Genomic DNA, 20,094 nt, shown 5'->3' on the forward strand with positions numbered 1-20,094 from the left:
TTTACAAACATAGTTAAGAAATCAACTTAGTTAACCATATTACAATATTCCAAAACGACAGTGTTACATAAAAGCACTATAAACTCAAAACACATCAGAGTAAGCTTGCGGTCAAACATGTCTTCAACCCGTCCGCAACACCCATCCTAAACAGCAGTACCTAAACCTGCAGTGGGTAGAAATGTGGGGGAGTTAGCACATAGCTAAGTGAATGGATACTATCAAACAGACCAAGCATAAGCAACTGAACAGGCAAGGGTCACAACTATGCTAACGCCCTGAACTAGCATACAACAACAGACAATATGAGGATCGGCGGCTTGTACGAGCACACGACTTAGTTGATCAAGCTACAGTCTACCGATAGTCCGCTTTACTGATTCCACTGCATAACCATCCTGACGCAACACATGCGTCCTTCTATGCTATACTGAATAATCAGTAACATCATGACCCGACCAGGCTACCACGGTCGACCTCACATCAACCCTACCTTGCCGCCTCGGTGGGTTCCCAACCTTGCCGCCTCGGTTGGTGTCCAACTAACATTGCGCACATAAGATCACAGATAAACAGTCATGCAATCGTCCTAACTAGCATGGTAATAACTAACTACGCATGGCAATCATACTGGATTTAAATATAATATAAAGTGTCTGAACAAGTAGCGTGTTAGCTACTTAATACTCTATCCGGAGATAGACCCACTCACCGAATACCAGTAACTAGCTCAGATAATCTATCACTGAGCGGCTTCCTTATCCTTATCACCTGAACATAAGGCAAATCAAGTTAATTTCTGTCCGTTAACACAAAACAACACAGTACAGAAATCAGTCACAAAAAGCGCCACAAAAAAATCTACTTAACACTTATGCATTTTCAGAATTTACATCCTGAAAATCATAAGTCACGCGGATAGCATAACGGCTAGAAAACAACACTTGGTAAAATATTCTGCCCTCAAAGACACACTGCCAACTGACTCACACAGTCGGTCGACTGTGTCTACACACTCGGTCGAGTGTCCACTCACACGGCTGACTGGGTAAAATAAAGCATCTGATCAGAACTCAGACACACTCGATCGAGTGTGCCACTCAACCGGTTGATCGTCTACATGGTCGGTCGAGTGTCAAGAAACACTCGGCCGAGTGTGTTCATCTGATGAAGAAGATGAACACAGCTACAGGTTTAACCCAAAATTCGCCATTTCTTGCTCTAGAGCTCGTTTCTTACCTCAAAACTGACCAAATCAAGTATACTAAACATCACCAAGCATAAACCCATAAGATTTTGACACAAACAACATCAAAATCAACCCATTTGACACTAAAACCCACTTTTCACAAACTTAACACAAAAACCTTAATTTCACAAAGATTAAAGCTTGATACACTATGATTCATACCTCAAAAGACTAAGTAAATCGTAAGGAACAAGATGATATGAATGATTTGAGCTCTAGAACAAGATTTGGAAATCTAGGGTTTGATGGTGAAGATGAAGTGAGTACAGGAGTGTTTGGGAATTTTCCAGAAAATGGTAGAAATGAGCTGACTTCAGCTTTTATATGTGGTTAAATATAATACCCCATCACACACGGGTATTTACCAGTTATCTGATAACTTTCGTACTTAATTTGACTGCCCTAACAGAGTCCAAATTAAATAAACAAACCTGTTCTGTGACCCTTGTCACAAACTGGTCTTAACCAAATAATAAAATGATATTACACATATAAATAAAATAAAGGCATAAATAATCGCACAAATATGCCTAAGGGCCCAATAGCCATCTTACTTCTAGGCCCGATCTGAGGATGTTACAAATCCACCCCCTTAAAGAGATTCCGTCCTCGAAATCTGGTCAAGGTCAAACAGATGTTGATAACGAGCTTTCATCAGTTCTTTGGTCTCCCACGTAAGGTTCAATCCTAAACTATGCTTCCACTCAACAAGCATCATATGGATCTTTTTCTTTCTCAGCTCTGTCACCTTTCTATCAACAATCTTAACCGGTTCTTCAACTAACTTTTGATTCAGGTCCACCCTTAAATCACTTAACAGAACCAGTTGTGTCTCATCATCAACCTTACACTTCCTAAGGTAACACACGTTGAAAGTGTTGTGTATCCCTGCTAATTCTGCTGGAAGCTCTAATACAACCGTCTGATCATTAACTCTCTGAATAATCTTGAACGGCCCAATGTACCTCGGAGCTAACTTACCTCTCTTACCAAACCTAATAACTCCTTTCCACGGTGAAACTTTCAAGTAAACACGATCACCCAACCCAAAGTTTACTGGACGTCTACGTGGATCAGCGTACATTTTCTATCTGTCACGTGCCGCTTTCAACTTTTCACGTGCTATCTCTACTTTGTCTGCTGTTATCTGAACTAATTCTGGACCTGTAAACTGTTTCTCTCTGGCTTTTAACCAACAAGTCGGCATTCTACACTTGCGACCATACAACATTTCATATGGCGGCATACCAATACTCGAATGGTAAGTATTGTTGTAAGCAAATTTGATCAAAGGTAAATGTATATACCACGGACCACCGTACTCTAACACGCAGGATCGAAGCATATCCTCTAGTGTCTGTATTGTACACTCACTCTGACCGTCGGTCTATGGATGATACGCTGTACTCAGATTTACCCTCGTTCCCAAAATTTTCTGTAAACTGTTTCAAAAGTTCGATACAAATCTAGAATCCCTATCAGATACGATAGACAACGTAACCCCATGTCGACTAACTATTTCTTTTAAGTACAAATCTGTCAAAGTACCCAACGAAGCTATCTCTTTTGTTGCTAAGAAGTGTGCACTCTTTGTGAGTCGATCAATAATTACCCATATCATATCATTACCTCTCGAGATCTAGGTAATTTGGTTACAAAATCCATCGTAATATGATCCCATTTCCACTCTGGAATTTTCAACTGCTGTAATGAACCATAGGGTTTCTGATGTTCTGCCTTAACCTGTGCACAAATATGACACCTTTCTACCAATCGAGCAATATCTTTCTTCATCGTTGGCCACTAATACATCGATTTTAAGTCATTATACATCTTGGTACTGCCCGGATGGACAGTCAACCTCGATTTGTGTGCTTCATTTAAGATCAATTTCCTTAAATCTCCAAGCATAGGCACCCAAATTCGGTTCTTAAACGTCTTTAGTCCACGGGAATCGTCAGTCAATTGGTTCTTGATTTTGTTCATCAGTTCAGTCTTTAAATTCTCCTCCAATAAAGCTTGGGCTTGAACCTGTTTTATCTGTTCAATTAGGTCAAAAACTATTTCGGTTCTCATAAATTTTACGGTCTCCACGGTCTTTTTACGACTTAAAGCATCGGCAACAACATTAGCTTTGCCCGGATGATACTTTATTTCACAATCGTAGTCTTTAATAAGTTCTATCCACCGTCTCTGTCGCATATTCAGTTCTTTCTGCGTGAAAATATGATGGAGGCTCTTATAATCTGTACATATTATACACTTTATACCGTATAAGTAATGTCTCCATGGCTTCAACGCAAATACCACTGCAGCCATTTCTAAATCATGAATCAGATAGTTACGTTCGTGTGTCTTTAACTGATGAGAAGTGTACGCGATAACTTTATCTCTCTGCATCAATACACACCCCAACCCGGCAAATGACGCATCACAATAAACCACAAAGTCATCTGAACCCTCTGGCAATGCTAACACTGGAGCCTGACACAACAACTATTTCAGAGTCTGAAAAGCCTGTTCCTGTTGATCACCCCATCGGAAACTTACATATTTTCTAGTCAATTTGGTCATCGGACCCGCTATTTTTAGAAAAATCTTTTATAAACCGGCGATAATAACCCGCAAGACCCAAGAAACTCTTAACTTCTGTCGGTGTCTTCGGCGAATTCCAACCCATTACCGCTTCTATTTTCGACGGATCTACTTTAATACCTGCCTCACAGATAACATGACCCAGAAACTGCACCTCTCGAAGCCAAAACTCACACTTCGAGAACTTAGCGTATAACTGCTCTTTCTTTAACAACTCTAACACTAATCGAAGATGTGTCGCATGATCAGCTTCTGTCTTTGAATATACTAATATATCATCGATAAACACAATAACAAACTGATCTAAATATGGTTTACAAACCCTGTTCATCAGATCCATGAAAACTGCCGGAGCATTTGTTAACCCAAATGGCATAACCAAGAACTCGTAATGCCCATATCTAGTTCTGAACGCTGTCTTCGGTATATCTGATTCTGCAACCCGAACCTGATGATATCCAGATCTAAGATCTATCTTCGAAAAATACGATGCACCCTGAAGCTGGTCAAACAGATCATCGATTCTAGGCAAAGGATACTTGTTCTTAACCGTCCTCTTGTTTAACTCTCGATAATCTATACACATTCTTAGTGAACCATCTTTCTTCTTTACAAATAACACTGGTGCACCCCACGATGAAGAACTCGGTCTTATAAACCCCCTGTCTAATAGTTCCTGTATCTGAGACATCATCTCTCTGATTTCAGAAGGAGCTAACCTATAAGGAGCCTTGGCCACTGAAGTTGTTCCCGAAACCAACTCAATCTTATACTATACTTTTCTTACTGGCGGTAACCCCGGTAACTCATCAGGAAACACCTCGGGAAATTCCGAAACCACCGGAATATCGATAACAGATTTCTTCTCTATCTTAGCATCAATAACGTAAGCCATAAAAGACTCACACCCCTTAGAAAGTGACTTCTTCGCCTTCATCATAGAAATCAATGGAAAACTGAACCCACTTCGTTCCCCTTGGGCCACAATACGGGTTCCATCGGTCAAACGGAAAGTCACAATCTTCTTGTCACACTTAATGTGGGCCTTATGTAGGCTCATCCAGTTTATCCCTAATACTACATCAAAACTAGGGATAGGCAACACTAAGCAGGACATAGCAAGCGGTCTACCATCAATTTCTATACTAGCTCCAGACACATACGTTGTAACTAGAACCGTCTTACCATCAGCTACCTCTACTCTAACAGGCTCAGGCAGCACAATAGCAGGTAACCCTAACTTAGTACAGAAATCTATAGACATAAATGTCCTATTTGAACCCGAATCAAATAATACTCTAGCAGGTATGGAGTTGATCAAGAACATACCGGTTATGACGTCATCATTATTAGTGGCGACCTCAACTGTCATCTGAAAGGCCCTAGCTTCCGCAGTCAGCGGGTTCTTTCTTTTCTGTCCACTTGAGGCTGTGGAACCCCCGAACGATGCCGAACGCGCCCCTGACCCTGCCCCGGAACCTTTGACGCCTGACAACTTACAGAACAATGACCTGGCTGATGACAAATCCAACAAACATTTTCCCTAAAGGAACACCCCTGAGATTCATGACCTACCATTCTACATCTCAAACATCTTCTTGTTGCCACTGAACACTGCCCACTATGTGAAGACTTACAACCTTTACACCATTCTTTCTTTCTAGAACCTAAACCTGAACCACCTTGATTACCCTTACTCTTTTGTCTAAACCCAAACGATTTCTTTGACTTAGAACCTGACTGACTGGTAGCCTGGCTACCCTGTGGTGCAATGTTTCCCCAGTTCATTCCTCTAGCTGCTCTTACATTACTTTCCACCATCTTTGCCATCACAAAAGCTTGAGATAATTTCAGGGCTGACCTCATAAAGGTCCTGTACTCTGGCAAGATCATATTCACGAAATGCTGAATTTGGGATTGTTCATTCGACACCCACTGTTGCACAAACCTCAACTTGTCCATGTACTTCTCAATTACCTCATCAATTGACATCTGCGGCGTCATCCGCATTTCAAGGAACTCCATCTTAATTCTATTCATGTCGAACACATTACAGTACTGCTCACATACCTTACTATAAAACTATTCCCAAGTAATCATTTTGACTTGTTCTGGAGGGACACTAGCTATCAAAGAATCCCACCACACCATTGCTCTATCTTTCAATAACTTGCTTGCATAAGTCACCTTTAATTCTGGCTTACACTGACAGGCATCAAATGCCTTTTCAACTTCCCGTAACCAGTTGAGAGTCACAGCTGGATCGGTACTTCCCGAGAAAGGAGAAGGTCCACAATCTCGAAATTGCTTGAACGTACATCTTTTTGGTGACTGGTATTGTTGTTGGAATTGCTGTTGTAGGAATGGTTGTTGATATGTGGGCGGCTGAACTTGGTTCATCATCATGGGATTTGGGTACTGGTAGTTAATCTGTGGTGGCATAACATGCTGAGGGAATTGGTTCTGTAACGGGTATTGGTACTGGTTCTGGTTTATCTGTGGTACGGTATGTGACTATGCAGTAGCAAAACCTGGCGGTGTATCCTCATTACCCGACTGCCTAGCTAACTCAAGCTCAGTAATCTTTTCCCGGGCTTCCTTAAGCTTACTTTTAAGTTTATGTACATAATCAACCTCGTAAACTACCGCCTCATCCTCCATATTTGGAGCACTGAATGTTCCGGGGTGGATCGGGTTTGTAGCGTTCGCATCCCTATCATCTGCCATCTGTGCTACAAAACACTCGCACAAAAGCTTAGTGGATAACTATTAGTTTACTAAACACTAACATGCACAATATCCTATATTCACTTAGCCCCACCCCACGGACATGGTTGACTTAACTCAGGGTTTAGGAACATATACGTGCACATACTTGCTGCTAAACCATGCTCTGATACCAAGTTTGTAACACCCTGATTTTTTTTAAACACAACAGAAGACTGAATTTACATAAATACCCTTAGATAACATTTACAAACATAGTTAAGAAATCAACTTAGTTAACCATATTACAATATTCCAAAACGACAGTGTTACATAAAAGCACTATAAACTCAAAACACATCAGAGTAAGCTTGCGGTCAAACATGTCTTCAACCCGTCCGCAACACCCATCCTAAACAGCAGTACCTAAACCTGCAGTGGGTAGAAATGTGGGGGAGTTAGCACATAGCTAAGTGAATGGATACTATCAAACAGACCAAGCATAAGCAACTGAACAGGCAAGGGTCACAACTATGCTAACGCCCTGAACTAGCATACAACAACAGACAATATGAGGATCGGCGGCTTGTACGAGCACACGACTTAGTTGATCAAGCTACAGTCTACCGATAGTCCGCTTTACTGATTCCACTGCATAACCATCCTGACGCAACACATGCGTCCTTCTATGCTATACTGAATAATCAGTAACATCGTGACCCGACCAGGCTACCACGGTCGACCTCACATCAACCCTACCTTGCCACCTCGGTGGGTTCCCAACCTTGCCGCCTCGGTTGGTGTCCAACTAATAATGCGCACATAAGATCACAGATAAAAAGTCATGCAATCGTCCTAACTAGCATGGTAATAACTAACTACGCATGGCAATCATACTGGATTTAAATATAATATAAAGAGTCTGAACAAGTAGCGTGTCAGCTACTTAATACTCTATCCGGAGATAGACCCACTCACCGAATACCAGTAACTAGCTCAGATAATCTATCACTGAGCGGCTTCCTTATCCTTATCACCTGAAAATAAGGCAAATCAAGTTAGTTTCTGTCCGTTAACACAAAACAACACAGTACAGAAATCAGTCACAAAAAGCGCCACTAAAAAGTCTACTTAACACTTATGCATTTTCAGAATTTACATCCTGAAAATCATAAGTCACGCGGACAGCATAACGGCTAGAAAACAACACTTGGTAAAATATTCTGCTCTCAAAGACACACGGCCGACTGACTCACACAGTCGGTCGACTGTGTCTACACACTCAGTCTAGTGTCCACTCACACGGCTGACTGGGTAAAATAAAGCATCTGATCAGAACTCAGACACACTCGATCGAGTGTGCCACTCAACCGGTCGATCGTCTACATGGTCGGTCGAGTGTCAAGAGACACTCGGCCGAGTGTGTTCATCTAATGAAGAAGATGAACACAGCTACAGGTTTAACCCAAAATTCGCCATTTCTTGCTCTAGAGCTCGTTTCTTACCTCAAAACTGACCAAATCAAGTATACTAAACATCACCAAGCATAAACCCACAAGATTTTGACACAAACAACATCAAAATCAACCCATTTGACACTAAAACCCACTTTTCACAAACTTGACACAAAAACCTTAATTTCACAAATATTAAAGCTTGATACACTATGATTCATACCTCAAAAGACTAAGTAAATCGTAAAGAACAAGATGATATGAATGATTTGAGCTCTAGAACAATATTTGGAAATCTAGGGTTTGATGGTGAAGATGTAGTGAGTACAGGAGTGTTTGGGAATTTTCCAGAAAATGGTAGAAATGAGCTGACTTCAGCTTTTATATGTGGTTAAATATAATACCCCATCACACACGGGTATTTACCAGTTATCTGATAACTTTTGTACTTAATTTGACTGCCCTAACAGAGTCCAAATTAAATAAACAAACCTGTTCTGTGACCCTTGTCACAAACTGGTCTTAACCAAATAATAAAATAATATTACACATATAAATAAAATAAAGGCATAAATAATCGCACAAAGTCCTCTTCAGTACACTTACTTATGGCAAACCCCGATTCGACCTTCTCGGTCCACCATTTCAATCCGATCGGTCCTTCGGTTCCATCAAATTCCAAAGGTTTGCAGGCAGTGAATTCTTTGTAGGTGCATCCTACACGATTTTCTGTACTGCTAGATCCAAGGTTATTGTTGGTATGTAGGGCAGCCTGTACTGCGGCTATGTTTGAAGCTAGAAAAGCACGGAATTCCTCTTCATTCATAATCACGGTGTGTCGAGTAGTCGGTGCCATTTCCTTCAAAATAGTCAAATGGAACAAGTTAATCATACAGAATATTAAGAGTAGTTAATAGTATTTCGTAGCATAATATGAACTCATTTATAAAAGCTTTTTCTTCATATTAGCGTTTTATAAGTTTAAATTCGGGTAGTACCTACCCGTTAAGTTCATACTTAGTAGCTAATATACAATTCAACTACTACAATTCTATATGAAAAACTGATTATAATAATATTTCGCGTTCAAACTTTTACACAATATTTTTCAAACTTACAATACCGCTTATTTTACATATAGCATGAAATATAGCACACAATAAATTTGATACAAGATGGTTATGAAGATAATTATAGCTAGTACACAAGTCGTTCAGCAAAGGCAATAAAGACACGTAATTCATACGTCCAGAAACAAGTCATGCATTCTGGTTTTACTAGGATTACTTCCCATCCTTGGTCTTGTGGAACATAACCGTTATGGCCGTTGATAAGACAGCGTGTTGTAACGTCGTCAAAGGGACGAGGGTTGCGTAATGTCCAACAGTCCCGTAACAATCTAAAAACCTCATTTCTTACCCCAATTACCGACTCCGTCACTTGTGGGAACGTTTTGTTTAATAGTTGTAGCCCGATGTTCTTGTTCTCACTTTGGTGAGAAGCGAACATTACTAATCCGTAAGCATAACATGCTTCTTTATGTTGCATGTTAGCCTCTTTTTCTAAATCACGAAGTCCAATATTCGGATATATTGAGTCAAAATAATTTCTTAACCCGTTGCGTAAAATAGCATTTGGGTTCCCCGCAATATATGCGTCAAAGTAAACACATCGTAACTTATGGATTTCCCAATGTGATATCCCCCATCTTTCGAACGAAAGCCTTTTATAAACCAAGGCATTCTTGGAACGTTCTTCGAATGTCTTACAAACTGATCTCGCCTTAAATAGTTGTGCTGAAGAATTCTGACCGACTCTAGACAAGATTTCATGAATCATGTCTCCGGGTAGGTCTCTTAAAATATTGGGTTGTCTATCCATTTTGTGTTTTTATACTGTAAAATAGACAAGAGTTAGATTCATAAAAAAAAAATACTTATTAATACAAGCAATTTTTACATATATCATAAAGCATAAGCACACTATATTACATATATTACACCACACGAATACAACTATCTTATTCCGACTCGCTTGTTTCTTCTTCTTCGGTTTTGGTTTGTTTTTCCAAGTTTCTAGGGATATATGATGTTCCCCTAATACGAGCCGTCGTTTTCCACATTGGTTTAGAAAAACCTGGTGGTTTAGAGGTTCCCGGGTCATTGTTACAACTTAAGGACTTCGGGGGTTGACGATACATATAAAGTTCATCGGGGTTGGAATTAGATTTCTCTATTTTTATGCACTTTCCCTTATTATTTTCTTTTGCCTTTTTAAATTCAGTTGGGGTAATTTCTATAACATCATCAGAATTCTCGTCGGAATCCGATTCATCGGAGAATTGGTAATCCTCCCAATATTTTGCTTCCTTGGCGGAAACACCATTGACCATAATTAACCTTGGTCGGTTGGTTGAGGATTTTCTTTTACTTAACCATTTTATTATTTCTCCCACCGGTTCTATTTCTTCATCCGGTTCCGATTCTTCTTCCGGTTCCGATTCTTCTTCCGGTTCCGACTCTTCTTCCGGCTCCTCTTCGGGAACTTGTGAATCAGTCCACGAATCATTCCAATTTACATTTGACTCTTCATTATTATTAGGTGAGTCAATGGGACTTGTTCTAGAGGTAGACATCTATCACATAATATCAAACGCGTTAAGAGATTAATATATCACATAATATTCACATGTTAAAAATATATAGTTTCCAACAAAATTTGTTAAGCAATCATTTTTCAAGTAAACACGGTCGAAGTCCAGACTCACTAATGCATCCTAACAAACTCGATAAGACACACTAATGCAAAATTCTGGTTCTCTAAGACCAACGCTTGGATACCAACTGAAATGTCCCGTTCTTATTGATTAAAAACGTTCCATATTAATTGATTTCGTTGCGAGGTTTTGACCTCTATATGAGACGTTTTTCAAAGACTGCATTCATTTTAAAACAAACCATAACCTTTATTTCATCAATAAAGGTTTAAAAAGCTTTACGTAGATTATCAAATAATGATAATCTAAAATATCCTGTTTACACATGACCATTACATAATGGTTTACAATACAAATATGTTACAACAAAATAAGTTTCTTGAATGCAGTTTTTACACAATATCATACAAGCATGGACTCCAAATCTCGTCCTTATTTAAGTATGCGACAGCGGAAGCTCTTAATAATCACCTGAGAATAAACATGCTTAAAACGTCAACAAAAATGTTGGTGAGTTATAGGTTTAACCTATATATATCAAATCATAATAATAGACCACAAGATTTCATATTTCAATACACATCCCATACATAGAGATAAAAATCATTCATATGGTGAACACCTGGTAACCGACATTAACAAGATGCATATATAAGAATATCCCCATCATTCCGGGACACCCTTCGGATATGATATAAATTTCAAAGTACTAAAGCATCCAGTACTTTAGATGGGGTTTGTTAGGCCCAATAGATCTATCTTTAGGATTCGCGTCAATTAGGGTGTCTGTTCCCTAATTCTTAGATTACCAGACTTAATAAAAAGGGGCATATTCGATTTCGATAATTCAACCATAGAATGTAGTTTCACGTACTTGTGTCTATTTTGTAAATCATTTATAAAACCTGCATGTATTCTCATCCCAAAAATATTAGATTTTAAAAGTGGGACTATAACTCACTTTCACAGATTTTTACTTCGTCGGGAAGTAAGACTTGGCCACTGGTTGATTCACGAACCTATAACAATATATACATATATATCAAAGTATGTTCAAAATATATTTACAACACTTTTAATATATTTTGATGTTTTAAGTTTATTAAGTCAGCTGTCCTCGTTAGTAACCTACAACTAGTTGTCCACAGTTAGATGTACAGAAATAAATCGATAAATATTATCTTGAATCAATCCACGACCCAGTGTATACGTATCTCAGTATTGATCACAACTCAAACTATATATATTTTGGAATCAACCTCAACCCTGTATAGCTAACTCCAACATTCACATATAGAGTGTCTATGGTTGTTCCGAAATATATATAGATGTGTCGACATGATAGGTCGAAACATTGTATACGTGTCTATGGTATCTCAAGATTACATAATATACAATACAAGTTGATTAAGTTATGGTTGGAATAGATTTGTTACCAATTTTCACGTAGCTAAAATGAGAAAAATTATCCAATCTTGTTTTACCCATAACTTCTTCATTTTAAATCCGTTTTGAGTGAATCAAATTGCTATGGTTTCATATTGAACTATATTTTATGAATCTAAACAGAAAAATTATAGGTTTATAGTCGGAAAAATAAGTTACAAGTCGTTTTTGTAAAGGTAGTCATTTCAGTCGAAAGAACGGCGTCTAGATGACCATTTTAGAAAACATACTTCCACTTTGAGTTTAACCATAATTTTTGGATATAGTTTCATGTTCATAATAAAAATCTTTTTTCCAGAATAACAACTTTTAAATCAAAGTTTATCATAGTTTTTAATTAACTAACCCAAAACAGCCCGCGGTGTTACTACGACGGCGTAAATCTGGTTTTACGGTATTTTTCGTGTTTCCAGGTTTTAAAACATTAAGTTAGCATATCCTATAGATATAGAACATGTGTTTAGTTGATTTTAAAAGTCAAGTTAGAAGGATTAACTTTTTTTTGCGAACAAGTTTAGAATTAACTAAACTATGTTCTAGTGATTACAAGTTTAAACCTTCGAATAAGATAGCTTTATATGTATGAATCGAATGATGTTATGAACATCATTACTACCTTAAGTTCCTTGGATAAACCTATTGGAAAAGAGAAAAATAGATCTAGCTTCAACGGATCCTTGGATGGCTCGAAGTTCTTGAAGCAGAATCATAACACGAAAACAAGTTCAAGTACGATCATCACTTGAAATAAGATTGTTATAGTTATAGAAATTGAACCAAAGTTTGAATATGATTATTACCTTGTATTAGAATGATAACCTACTGTAAGAAACAAAGATTTCTTGAGGTTGGATGATCACCTTACAAGATTGGAAGTGAGCTAGCAAACTTGAAAGTATTCTTGATTTTATGTAACTAGAACTTGTAGAATATATGAAGAACACTTAGAACTTGAAGATAGAACTTGAGAGAGATCAATTAGATGAAGAGAATTGAAGAATGAAAGTGTTTGTAGGTGTTTTTGGTCGTTGGTGTATGGATTAGATATAAAGGATATGTAATTTTGTTTTCATGTAAATAAGTCATGAATGATTACTCATATTTTTGTAATTTTATGAGATATTTCATGCTAGTTGCCAAATGATGGTTCCCACATGTGTTAGATGACTCACATGGGCTGCTAAGAGCTGATCATTGGAGTGTATATACCAATAGTACATACATCTAAAAGCTGTGTATTGTACGAGTACGAATACGGGTGCATACGAGTAGAATTGTTGATGAAACTGAACGAGGATGTAATTGTAAGCATTTTTGTTAAGTAGAAGTATTTTGAAAAGTGTATTGAAGTCTTTCAAAAGTGTATAAATACATATTAAAACACTACATGTATATACATTTTAACTGAGTCGTTAAGTCATCGTTAGTCGTTACATGTAAGTGTTGTTTTGAAACCTTTAGGTTAACGATCTTGTTAAATGTTGTTAACCCAATGTTTATAATATCAAATGAGATTTTAAATTATTATATTATCATGATATTATCATGTATGAATATGTCTTAATATGATATATATACATTAAATGTCTTTACAACGATAATCGTTACATATATGTCTCGTTTAAAAATCATTAAGTTAGTAGTCTTGTTTTTTTACATATGTAGTTCATTGTTAATATACTTAATGATATGTTTACTTATCATAGTATCATGTTAACTATATATATATATATATATATATATATATATATATATATATATATATATATATATATATATATATATATATATATATATATATATATCCATATATATGTCATCATATAGTTTTTACAAGTTTTAACGTTCGTGAATCACCGGTCAACTTGGGTGGTCAATTGTCTATATGAAACATATTTCAATTAATCAAGTCTTAACAAGTTTGATTGCTTAACATGTTGAAAACATTTAATCATGTAAATATTAATCTCAATTAATATATATAAACATGGAAAAGTTCGGGTCACTACATATAATCAATATGGACTTCGTCCGGATGGATTAGGATGGGTCTCTACAGTTGGTATCAAAGTGGTGGTCTTAGTGAACCGGGTCTTGCATTAGTGTGTCTAACTGATAGTCGTTAAGATGCATTAGTGAGTCTGGACTTCGACCGTGTCTGCATGTTAAAAGTTTTGCTTATCATTTTTGTCGGAAATCATCTGCTTATCATTCTTAGGATATTACCTGCTCATTATTCTTAGTCTAGACACGTTTTACTGCATTGATTGCATGAATAGTGTATAGACAAATCCATATCTTAGCGTATCTGTTACTGTAGACTTTATCTGACACGTTTCCTTAATTTTCTCCGTAATTCACGGGATCTTTGGAAGTATGTATAGATATTCTATATATACTTAGAATATCATTCGATATTCGAAAAATCATTTCATATCAAAACCCTTTAAATGATCGTGAGAGATGGATCCTACACCTAGCTTGGATTCCATTAGTTCCGAAAGCGATTTCGAGATGTATATTGAAGCAGACTCCGAAGTCAATGAACCAGAAGTGCCTCAACCATTTAGTTATATTTCTTTCTGAAGGAGATGAGGGTGGGTCTGAGACTTACTCACTCGATGGAGAAATGAAGAAGTCGAGCCCTACTGCGAACCAAACTTACCTCCTCACATCGGAGAAAACGATGTACTCACCGGTGAACCTATGCGCAACACTGTATTCACCCTTCTTGCTAAAGTTTTCCACCTCGAAGGTCGTGTTACTGCAATCTCAGAAAATATTCAACCTCTACTTCCGAATACCAATCGAAGGGGAATATTAGAAGAAGTTAGGGAACTTCGAATTGATAATCAAGATCTATCGAATCAGATGAGTGGATGGATAGAAATGATAGAGGGTAGGATAGAAAACCTGACAAGAATGGTGCGTGATCTACAAGCTATACTTACTACACCAACATCATCACCAACCTCAGCACCAACAACACTTGTAGCACCGACAGCAACATTACCACCATCAGCAGCACCAGCAGTACCAACAACAACAACATCATCACACGTCTCAACCTCGCAATCTATACAACAAGCATAATCATCGTTCTACGAATCGTTCTACATAAACTATCTTCGTCCTTCATGGCGATTATGTAATCTCTAATGTTTTAGAGATTATGTACTCTAGTTCTAGTCGTAAATCTAATGAGTTTAATATCACATTGACTCATTAAATCCATGATTTCGTCTGAAGAAAATATATATGTATATATATTGTTTCATAAAGATTGTAATTTAAAAATTCTTTCGTACAAACTGTTAATGGTGAAAAATATTTTAACGGGTAGGTAATACCCGAGGAATACTTAGATTTCACATTAATAAGTACACTGTACATTCTTTCAAATCTAATTCAACAGTCATTTATTATCCTATTTACAACCACCGATATAGGTATCCGTTCACCGTAGAATAACCCTTTTCATTCAATTTCATATTTGAATTTTGATCTATCAGAATCCAACAAGTGACATAATGAAGAAAACATTGGACAAAAATAAAAATTTGTTAGAAACAAACAAATTAACCATGAGAAAATTTTGTTAAGAATCCACGCTAACAAAATCCTAGCTAACTGTTCCTAGATAACTGATTACATTTTATTTATTGCAGTTTATTTATCGCAATTTTATTTATCATCATTTAATTTCTGTTATTTATTTTACGCACTTTAAATATCGGGACACGTATACAAGGTTTTGACATATCATATCAACGCATATATATATATATATATATATATATATATATATATATATATATATATATATATATATATATATATATATATATATATATATATATATATATATATATATTATTTGGAATAACCATAGACACTCTATATGCAGTAATGATCGAGTTCTCTATACAGGGTTGAGGTTGATTCTCAAATAATATATATACTTTGAGTTGTGATCGAGTCTGAGACATGTACACGGGTCACGATACTTATTAATTAATTCGAATATTATATATGAATTATTGAATTGCTAACTGTGGACTATCAACTGTGGACTACCAATATTGGACAATTAAAATGAATTAAAATATTGATTATAACATATGAAACTAAACGATTCTTCAGGTTTCCCACTTGATTTCATCTTAAACCTCATTTGTATTTTGACGATTACAATCTGCGTTCAAACCCTACATGATTCTTGAAAACACCTTAACCAAGAGGATGATTCAACCGCACGTTATCTACTAGAAGAAAAATTGATGCATATAGTTATGCACCTGAAAACACTCGAAACCTGAGTAAACGTTTAACGCGTAGCTGTGCTAACTCCTTTAGCGTTATTATTACCGAAAACAACTTTACAATTCTTTTTCAAATAAGTAAATTTTGTCACAGCTCCAACAAATCAACTTCGACTTTCATTCGGATTGGCCTTATTATAACTTTGATATATAAGTTGCCTTTCGTCATCGTTATCGGGGAACCGTTTATGTTCCACCACATTAGCAGTAAACTTACCAGTAACTTCATTACTCATTGGCCTAAGTCTCTCCGAAGAACCATTATAATTGTTCGTTAAACTCTATCATGTACTTATTCTCATCTGATAACGAGAACTGCCATACCAATTACCGGATATCAGCAATCAGTATTTTAAAATCTCGCAGCATGTCTACATCAACAGTTATATGTATACATATAACATTTATCACTTAGAACTATGATCTTTCATTCTGAAATTCTGAAAAGCACCCAGTCTGCGAATTAATGCTCTGAATTTTGAAAAGCTGAATGAAGCAACAAAACTGTATACGACCTCAACAGCCAAAAGTTGATGATAAAGAATTGTATGTTGGCAAAGCTCAGAAAAATTTTGAAACTGAAAAACTGATTGAGCAAACTACGAAGGAGTATCTGAACAAATCACAAGGACTAAACTTGTACATTAAGAATCCTGATGATTCTGTTTCTGATGAAACCTTTAGCGAATACCTTGCTTCTGACTCCAAACTCTTGCGGACAAATTTTCTTCACCATCCTTCGATATTAGAAATTCCAAGATATCATCGTATCTTTCATTATAAATATCCTCCATATTTCTGAAGATATTTTCATAACTATTCTTATCTGAAATCATTAATCTCTTCGTGATATCAGTGTTACATCATATAGAAACTGTTAGTTTCTATATTCTGTAAACTTTCGAACTTAAAATATGAATGTTATTGAAGTGATGTTGGGAACTGATGCATGAGTTAGTATAATATAATGACACTTGATCAACGTGATTATATTACAGTAAGTCATGCTGAGTTTCTAAATGGAACATGATGATTCACAGACTATAACGTCATCATGTACCATGTTACATAACTCTTTCATTCTACTTAACTTCTGAACAAATCAAGAAAATGTATTCTTGATGGTTCTATCTTCCGTGATGTTGATAAATTTGAAAATCAAATCGTGCTATCACGTTTCTTCCTGCTTAGAACATTATAATTATTCGAAACTCTATATTTATAATTTCTGGACCATTATTCGCTGGATTTAAAGTCAGGAAGATAAAACAAAAGCATGAAGCTTCAAAATATCAATGGGGGTATAAATCACAGTAAATTGGAGAGAGTATTAACTGTGGATGTCAATGATTATGGAAAGACAGAAGCAGAGACTTCGAAGTATAAGGGAAAATATAAAACCCAACAACAATGCCGAAATTACAAATCGTGTATATTAATATGAATAGCAATATAAAGACACGGTAGAATTAAGAATAGTATCACCCAAAGGTAATAGTAAAACTAAACAGATTTTTCAGGTGGAAGATTGAAAAGTAGGATGACATAAATGATAATTAGGAAAATATCAAGTATTAGAACTGGATTATGCATTTTCACAACCTTTTGAATGTGTGAACTAAGAAAGAAAGTATATGAAGGATGAGAATAATGGGACGAAAGAGTTTAACTTATAATGGAAATATCAGACAGAGTAATCGAGGCAGATCACTGTATTTAATTATAGAGATCTTAATTTCTTTATTCGCCGAAGAATCAAATCTTTTAGATTTCGAAGATTTTCTTTATATCCCTTGAATTCCGAAATTCAACCAAGGCAATGTCATAAGATAAAACGAAACTTCATTTATTCATTTCACTCTTTTGTGATAGCTTCATTCGTGCTCCTCGAATAATTGAATTATTTTATCTGTATTATTCAATAATGATAAAACTCTATTTATCAGCTCATATTAGTCAGGAAAACATATTTATTGTTAGCCATGACGACCTCACTCAAATTTCGGGACGAAATTTCTTTAACGGGTCGGTACTGTGATGACCCGGGAATTTCCGACCAAATTTAAACTTGAATCTTATATGATTTCGACACGATAAGCAAAGTCTGTAATGTTGAAGTCTCAAAACCTTTGAACTGTGTTCATGTATACATTTGACCTTCGACTGCTCTCGACGATTCACGAACAATTAATTGTAAATATATATGTGTGTATGTATATATAAATAATAATTCAAAATATAATTTGAAGTATTATATGTTGTTGTTATTAAAAAAATTAATAAAATAAAAATGGTATATTATAATAATAATTATTATTTAAAATATATCTTTATATATAAATAAAGTATATTAAAAATAAATATTAAGTAATTGTAATACTCGTTTGATATTCCGATTGATATTAAGCAGGTTAAATTCAAACTTATATTATTTTTAAATAAACGGTGATCCGAAAATTTGCTCTATAAATTTTTAGACTTATTTATAACATATTTATTAGTTATTTAATAAACTTTAACACTGACTATATTTCATTTGGGGTTGAGAGTATCCTCATTTCACACTAAAATGAAATAAGATTTTAACTCTTAATGATGGGAGACAGCATATACTAGCGTCATTTACCATTTAGCGAAATAATTTGGATTCCATTTAATTGGGCCTACTAGTAACATTCACACTAAGTGTTTTTTTTACAATAACTTAAACTTTAAACTTTAATATTATTCCTTTGCCTTTCTATAATCATAATCGATGTGTGATTGGTATTTGTTCTCATATTATGCTATATATATACCATACATACATGCACCATCACAAACACATCATCTAATTGTATCCCGTAAATGAGAACCCCACATACAATTTACCACACCTTTTCTTTTTCCCACTCTTGTCTATATCGATTATTAATGTAGGTTTCATTTTATATTATATACTCATACATGCATCCAAGATTCACACAATCAGTTGTTATTACTGTGTTTAATTAGTTGTCACTGTGTTTAATTGATACTAATCTACTACAATAATATTTTGTCCTTTAAGTGCATGCATCAATTTGTAAAATGTACTAGTGATACTCGTTTGTTTCTATTATTTTCATTTTTTTCTTCCAAATACAAGCACCCATATCTATATCTTCCATCTACTATCAATCTTTCTACTCTTGAACACCATCAAAATCAATCCAAAACAAACTTACCACCATCAATAAAAGAAACCCACCATCTTTGTTGTTGCCTTCTGCTTGAACCGAACAAGAGACCCAGAACCCACGATTCGAATCACAACACAAACCCATTTGATTGTTGGTATTAATCGTTTTCTTGTCCGAGACCATCAAAACTCACCCCCCATCACCTTTTACCATCATTGATTAACCACTACTACAATTGTTTAGACTGCTACTAGTTTCCACTTCGGTTTACTCGACAATCATCCAACCATATTGACACCCATCAACCACAACCCGCTGCCATGATCGAGCTTTATCTGTTTCTGTTTCTTCTCTATCACTTTAAACCGCCTCCACCATGAAACCTCATTAAAAACGATGCTACTACTATCTTTATTTCTGTTTCTTCCAATCTAAAATCGAGCAC

The 20,094-nt window shown here is 36.0% G+C and overlaps 2 pseudogenes; one reads left to right on the forward strand and one right to left on the reverse strand.

Annotated features, from left to right (window-relative positions):
* The window catches only part of LOC139849911 (protein RAE1-like), a 268,156-nt pseudogene that overhangs the window by 16,040 nt on the left and 232,022 nt on the right, over positions 1-20,094 (reverse strand).
* LOC139886457 (somatic embryogenesis receptor kinase 1-like) overlaps positions 8,265-20,094 on the forward strand; it is a 15,723-nt pseudogene continuing 3,893 nt past the window's right edge.

The sequence above is a fragment of the Rutidosis leptorrhynchoides genome, chromosome 1 (assembly GCF_046630445.1).
Source record: "Rutidosis leptorrhynchoides isolate AG116_Rl617_1_P2 chromosome 1, CSIRO_AGI_Rlap_v1, whole genome shotgun sequence".
NCBI classification, from domain to species: domain Eukaryota; kingdom Viridiplantae; phylum Streptophyta; class Magnoliopsida; order Asterales; family Asteraceae; genus Rutidosis; species Rutidosis leptorrhynchoides.